General features: G+C 40.7%; 1 pseudogene across 1 annotated transcript; it reads right to left on the minus strand.

The window, feature by feature from the left end:
* Positions 1-971: 971 nt before the first annotated feature.
* Positions 972-5,937, minus strand: LOC109437563 (developmental pluripotency-associated protein 2 pseudogene; annotated as a pseudogene). The gene has a single exon (XR_016022164.1). The product of XR_016022164.1 is annotated as a developmental pluripotency-associated protein 2 pseudogene (transcript).
* Positions 5,938-7,559: the final 1,622 nt, after the last annotated feature.

Raw genomic sequence — 7,559 nt, forward strand, 5'->3', positions numbered from 1 at the left:
AAGGTCTCATTCAGTATGTGTCCAATTGAAATGATATTCCAGCAAGAAAAGGTAAAGCCCCCAAAATGGTGTGGCAGCAATGGGGTGGGGATCAGATTAGAGGGAATTACGGAGAGTCTAATTCAACACAGCCTCGAGGAACAGACAGATGGGCAGCTAGCTATGTCCCCAAATCACCAGAGAAAAATCAGAAGTTAGAAAGGGAAACTCAGATGTCAGAAACTAGCAAAGTCCTGTGAGAAAACCCTGGGGAAATCGAGGCTTCCTTCAGGCTTTCTGGATGAGAGCCAAAGGCTACACGGAAGAGAGGAGTTGAGAAAGCACTTTAATTTGTCACCTATGTCATGTTGGGGCAGTTGCTGCTTTCCTTCACTGCTCCAGTCTTCAATGGCAAGAGGATATGAGAAAGTCAAACTGATCAGTGACCCTGTGGCCCCTGGGCTATCAAATCGTCTCCTTATCCTACAGAACTGGGGGACTACGACTTGGGATGGACACACCTCTGCCCAGTGCCGCTTCTCCCTGGCCATGTAAAGTTGAAAACTGACCAGCAGGGCCACCTAGTGTGGAGGCAGCTAGGATGTCCACCCTGACCCCTCATTACTATACACTCACCAGATCTAACAGCACATGGCTGAACTACATCTCTCCTCTATACATGGGAGACAGGATTTTGTACATTCAGGATAAAGTAACTAGAGAGGGAAGAAATGCATAATCCCTACCTCCCCCCAATCATATTAAATAGCCCATGCAATCTAGAACAAAGAGAGGAAAAAAATAATGAAGATATTTCAATAAGCATATAAAAATAATTAGGGAGTTAAGGAAAGAAAAAAAGCCACGGGAAACAAGGTATGCTAAAAGCAAAACAAAAAAAAATAAACCTGATAAAATGTTAGTCAGGGAAGATAAGTCTAAAGACAATAAAAAGAATGAAAATATTTTTTAAATTAGTAGCAAGATAGATAAGCATGTTGAGGAGAGCACCTAAAAATCAAAGGACACAGGGGCGGCCGGTTAGCTCAGTTGGTTAGAGCATGAGCTCTTAACAACAAGGTTGCTGGTTCAATTCCCACATGGGATCGTGGGCCTGCGCCCCCTGCAACTAGATTGAAAATGGCAACTGGACTTGAAGCTGAGCTGTGCCCTCCACAACTAGGTTGAAGGACAACGACTTGACTTGGAGCTGATGGGTCCTGGGGAAAAAAACACTGTTAACCCAATAAAAATAAAAAAAAAAAAAATTGAAGGAAACAAACAAAAAAAGGAATAGAAAGCACAAAATAGCTAAAAAAAAAAAAATGATCTGCCATAGGAAGATGTATTTTTAATCTTCAGCACTTCCACTGTAATTGGTATTGAATAATAATTGTGTAATAAAGATAATAGAAATAGAGGGAGCACAATATGGTTACAAGGAGTCCCAAAAAGAAAGAAGAAAAAAATTGGGATGACCTAGTGAGAGGTGCATGAGTGGAGGGAGCCAGCAAGCAGCCTGTGATAGGAAAGGCCATGAAGTTCTCAGGCTGCACAGCCCTCAAGCATATGGTAGGAGATAGTTGAAGAAGTTCAGGGGGTTAGGCAGAAAGACACATGGTGGATGAGGTGGGGGACAGACAGGGTGTCTGGTAGGCTCACATTGGGGAAACCTAACGTTTGCATGTCTGAACACTGAACTCTGAAAATGCCTACATTTCATCCCAAATATTGTCTTGGCTCTACTGGAATTAGGATTCTCTCTCTCTCTCAATTCTGTCTTTCTCTGTCTCTTTATCTATATTCTGTCTTTTTTCCTCCCATGCCTCTATCCCAGGGTGTCAATTAAGACACATTTTACAGTCTTCACAATTTTACTCTTCAATTATTATTTGCTTACATTTGAGATGTTATGTGCTGAATATATACATTTTTTGAAATTCATTTTTACATTTTTTACAGTTGTATTGGAGTATAATTGGCATAGATGAAATTGTTTGTCCTTAAAGTGTTCAATTTGATATATCTTGTTACATGTACACAACTGAGAAAATACTTAAAATTAACGAATGTATTTATAACTCCTAAAACCTCTCCATCACCTTATGTCCAGGCAACAAATGATCCACTTTGTCACTCTGGATGTTTTCATTTTCTAGAATTTATATAAATGGAATAAAACCATATATGTACTCCTTTTTGTCTGGCTTCTTCACCTTGAGATTCATCCATATTGCATTTCATATCAATAGCTCATTCTATTTTATTGCTGAATGGTATTCCATTGTACAGATATACCACATTTTGTTTATCCATTCAGTTTTACAGACATTTGGATTATTTTCACTTTTGGTTAGTATGCTTAACGCTGCTATGAACAGTCACATGTAAGTCTTTATGGGGACATGCATTTTTCACTCTTCATCTGTAGACTCCTAGGAGTAGAATTGTTTATATAAATTTATGTTTAACATTCTAGAGTTGCTTTGCACATCGGTGGCACCATTTTCCATTCCCAGCAGTAATGCATAAATGTTCCAGCTTTGGGAACTCTATTGGTCACTTAGCATTGTCTAATTATAGCCATGCTAGTGGATGTGAAGTGGTATCTTGCTGTGGGCTTTAATATGCAATTCCCTAATGAATAATGATATGGAGCATCTTTACATGTGCTCATTTGATAGCCATATATTTTCCTTGATGAAATGTCTTTCAAATATTTTCCTCATTTTTCTTATTGAGTCATTTCTTTTCTTTTTTTTAAATTAAAGTTTATTGGGGTGACAATGGTTAGTAAAATTACAATTTTAATTTCTTTTTTCTTTTATGAATCATGCTTTTGGTGGTGTATCTACAAAATCTCTGACTAACACAAAAGCACAAAGATTTTATCCAATGTTTCCTTGAGTTGTTTTATAGCTTTTAGGTTATATGTTTACGTCTATAATCCATTTTGTGTTAGTCTTTTTAATATATATATATATATATATATATATATATATATGTATATATGTATATATGTATATATATATACATATATATATGTAATTTAAATTCTGTTAATGAGTATTCATTCTATTAATGGGCACCACATAAAACACTCCATTAAACCCAGAGAAGGGAAAGAAAAAGGGGAAGACAAAAAAAAGAAAGGAAATAAAAAAAATGAGAGCAATTAAAAATATCTCAATCTATTTCTACCAATCACTTTAAACATCAATGATCTAAATATACCAATGAATCAAGAGAATGAGAAGACAAGCCACAGACTGGGAAAAATGTTTGCAAAAGACTTATCTGATAAAGGACTGTTATCCAAAATACAAAAAAACTCTTAAAACTTAACAAAATGAACAGCCAGGTTTTAAAAAATGGGCAAAAGACCTGAATGTACACCTCACTTAAGATTTACAGATTACAAATAAGCATATTAAAAGATTGTCCACATCATGTTATTATGGAATTGCAAATTAAAACAATGAGATATCACTATACATATTTTAGAATGGTCAATATCCAAAGCATTGAGAACACCATATGCTGGTGAGGATACGGAGCTACATGAACTCTCATTCATTGCTGCTGGGAATGCAAAATAGCACAGCCACTCTGGAAGACAGTTTGGCAGTTCCTTACAAAACTAAACACACTCTTAACATAAGATCACAAAAATCATGCTGCTTGACATTTACCCAAATTCAAAATGTATGTTCATAAAAACCTGAACACAAATGTTTATAGCAGTTTTATTCCTAATTGCCAAAACTTGGAAGATGGCATTCAATATGTGAATGGATAAACAAATTATGGTACACACACTTCTTCACTGCTAAAGGGAAGTGGGCTATCAAACTGTGAAAAGACATGGAGGAATCCTAAATTTATACTGCTATGAAAGAAGTCAATATGAAAAGGCAACTGTATGATTCTTACTGTAAGACATTCTGGAAACAGCAAAGCTATGGATACAGAAAAAATATCCTTGGTCAGGGGTTGTGGGTAGGGAGTGTTGAATAGGTGGAGTATGTAATTTTTAGGGCAGTGAAGCTATTTTGCATGACACTATACTGGTGGATATGTCATTATAAATTTGTCAAAATCCATAGAATGTAAAACACAAAGAGTAGACCCTAATGGAAACTATGGACTTTCCATGGTAATGACATGTCAATCAATGTAGGTTCAACAAATGTACCACTCTGGTGTGGGATGCTGATAGTAGAGAAAATGGGAGAGTGCAGTATTTGGGAAGTCTAGTGTCTGCTCTATTTTTTCTAAAAGTCTAAAACTGCTTTAAAAATCTATTAATTAAAACAAAACCAAATTATATTCTATATAGCTAAATACCTGAAGCAGTAGTGGCAGTAACTTTTTGGCAAACCTCAAGTACAGAATCCGGACATTCACATCTGTACCCAAGGCATCAGGCAACACTGAGGATGGCCAGGACAGAGCACAGCAATCACTGGGATACAAGTCCATTTATCTGTGAGCCGTCCACCATTTATTCTTTATCAAGACATGGCCTATCCAAGAGGAATGATATGGGTGTATTCAAACCAGGCTGTTTCTCTTTCCCTATTGTAATTAATCTTTCCAGCATCCTCTTAACACATTCAGGGCATAACATATTCTCTTTCAGGTCTGGGTATGGGAAAGTATCCGTTACCCAGGCCTGACCTGCACAGAACTGCAGATGAACCCAACCCTTTGTGTCTGCTATAGACCACATACCACCTAATACTAGAGGTTCACAGCAGGAAGTTTACAGCAGAAGTAGGAATGGAGCATGAATTCACAGCATTATGTCAAACAGCTCTTGCAGCAATTCTTGCCCTTGCTGCCAAAATGGCTTCCTGAGCTGAAATTATCACTTCAACTCTATTGGTCACTTTCTCTCTCACTCATCTTACAACTTTTCTAACTCGTTGCTCTCTTGGCCACCATCTTGCATTTCCTTGAACTTGACTGCAATGTGGCCTTCTGTGGTGTTTCAGGAATATTCTTAATAGTCTCCATACTCCTTAGTCACTCATTTTTCTTCAGAGTAAGCATGTTCCTTGATCTCAGATGAACCTCTATTTTCTTGCCATCACTCCTCAAATTAAATTGTTGGTACCAGTTCCACAAAAGTGTCCCAACGTATTTTATTAATTGCAGGCAAAATGGTTGGTGGTGTGGGGGAAGACTGGTTTTGGGCAAGCTTTGAACTATTCATTCATTTGTGGAAGATAAACTTTATCATTTGTCCTAGGAGTCTTCAGGTTGGCTTCCGAGGTTGAAGAAACACTTAGTTCTATTTGATGTTCTTCACTAGGTTCCTCATTAACTGGAACCAATGTAAGAATCACACTTTCCTCACCTAATTCATCCTCAAAGAAATTCTTTTCGCTGCTATCACAAGTTGAGCTTGCCATTCCGAGAAACACTCAGAGGACAGCAAAGCCAGTGCAGTTAAGGATACCTGCAGTTTACTCCTTTTCACCTCTTGAGTTAATTCTTTATTATATAAGAATCTAAATTCATGTTTTTGCATGTGGATATCTTTTCCCCCATGGAACTATCTTGACTCCTTTGTTGAAAATCAATCGACTATAAATGAAAAAGTTGGTTTCTGGATTCTCAGTTCTGTTCCATTGATTTATATGTCTATTTTTATGATCTTGACTTTGAGGTAACTCTCCATCTGAATATATGGGTTATTTGTGAGATTACACTGGAGAATGTTTTTCACATTGCAGCATTTTACATTCCCATATTAAATGTACAAAAGTTCCAATTTCTTCACAGTCTCAGCAATACTTATTTTTCCTTTTTTAAGTCACCCTGGTAGGTGTACACTAATATCTCACTGTGGTTTTGATTTGAATTTCCCTAATGACCAATGATGCTGACATCTTAAGGAATTTGCTTCTGCTGTTTTCTATCTTTTCATAATCTATTTTCCCCTCTTTTCTGACCTCCCATCAGTGTATAAACATGAACTGACACCTACTCCATTGAAAGGAAACTGTTTCTCTGCCTCCACTAGCTCCTTAAAGCTCTATTCTATTTCCTGAGGCTCCCTGACTCTTTTTCTCCACTGCCCACCCCAATCAGGCTTGCAGCCCACATGTTAAATTTCTTCACCCATAGTCTGTCTTCTATTCCCCCAAATGAAGTCGGGAGAAACCCATTTTGTTTCCATTGAGTACACTCCACATAGCAGAATAGATCTCCAACAGGAAGTGGATATAACGTACTAGCGAATAGTGGTAATATATGACTGGAGTTTGTCATTTTGGGATTTTCCTCTTCTTATTCAGCTCACAAAATAATTTCCCTAACTCAAGTAAATCTCTTTTTAGAAGGGGCTCCTCCTGCTTCAAATAAGGTTTCATGCTGTACTCTGGATTACCGTGTACTCAGATCTCAGAGCTCAGGAGGCTGGGATTTCTGGGTGGACCCGACAGAAAGTAGGATATGGGCGTTGAAGGTATATGTGGTCACCAAGGTGTTTGGCAGAAACCTAAACTGTGCATGTGCAGGGTGACTTCACAAGGCTAGGTAGAGAATAGCTGCAGGGGCTCAGAACTGGCATCCGCAGATGCACAGGCAGCACAGTGCTGGTAATAGAATCCTGAACGGTCAGTGGAGACCCTAGAAAGCGCTCACCTTAGGAGTAACAGGATGTCCAACATTTATTTCATTTTTTCATATCAGATAATCCCTTAATCTGAAGAAAGCGTTGTGCTCTCCCTGTTCTCGTTTTCCTGAGGGAAGCTGGTAAATTCTTTTCCTCCCGAACCAGAACAGACATGCTTGTGAGTAGACCTACGTGTGATCTGAGGTCGCATCCGGGAGGGGGCAGTGCGGTCTGGGCACATTGTGGGTGGCAGGAGGAACGTGTTGTAAGTCCAGACCCCACGGAGCCCGGTGCCTCAGCTGGAAGGCAGGGAATCGCGAGCCTGAGGAGACATCCAAGCCTTTAAGGGCACTCCGTCGAAGCTGGGTTTCCATCTGTCCCCAGAGTCTTTGTTCCCCCTTTTCGGCCGAATGCCGGTTTTCACACACGGCCTCAGGGGGCGCCCTTCCCGGCCCGGAGAGGCGCGGCCGCGAGCTGTCCTGAGGATTTCCCGGTAGCAGCGCGGAGAGCTGCGGGACGCGCGAAGGGGACTCCAGACCCCGCGGGGGTTCCCGTGTCCCTCAGGACCCTCCAGGCTCCGGGTGCGACTTCCCCTCCGCTAGTCCGAGAACGAAGGCAGCACTCCTGCCCCAGGTCGGGCGCAGACCCGGCCGCTGGCGACTCGGCCGCAATCCTCCCGGCGGAGGCCGAGTCCCCACCGGTCCCTCAGAGGCAGAAACTCAACTTGTCGAGAGCCTCCGAAGCCAAATCCCGACCTTTCTAAGTGACCCCCAGGGGGCGCACATGAAACCGGCTCCTCTTCCACACACCTCCGGGAAATCTCGGTACCCGCCTACAGGGTGGAACGCTGCGGGACCACACGGCCCTACCGCGTCCTCCGCAACTCCGCGATCCTCTAGCCGAGTGCCTTTCGTGGGGGCCTGTGGCGCTGTGGAAACGATGTTACCCATAATAC

This window comes from Rhinolophus sinicus, chromosome 8 (assembly GCF_057876585.1).
Source record: "Rhinolophus sinicus isolate RSI-liver-muscle chromosome 8, RSI-T2T, whole genome shotgun sequence".
NCBI lineage: Eukaryota > Metazoa > Chordata > Mammalia > Chiroptera > Rhinolophidae > Rhinolophus > Rhinolophus sinicus.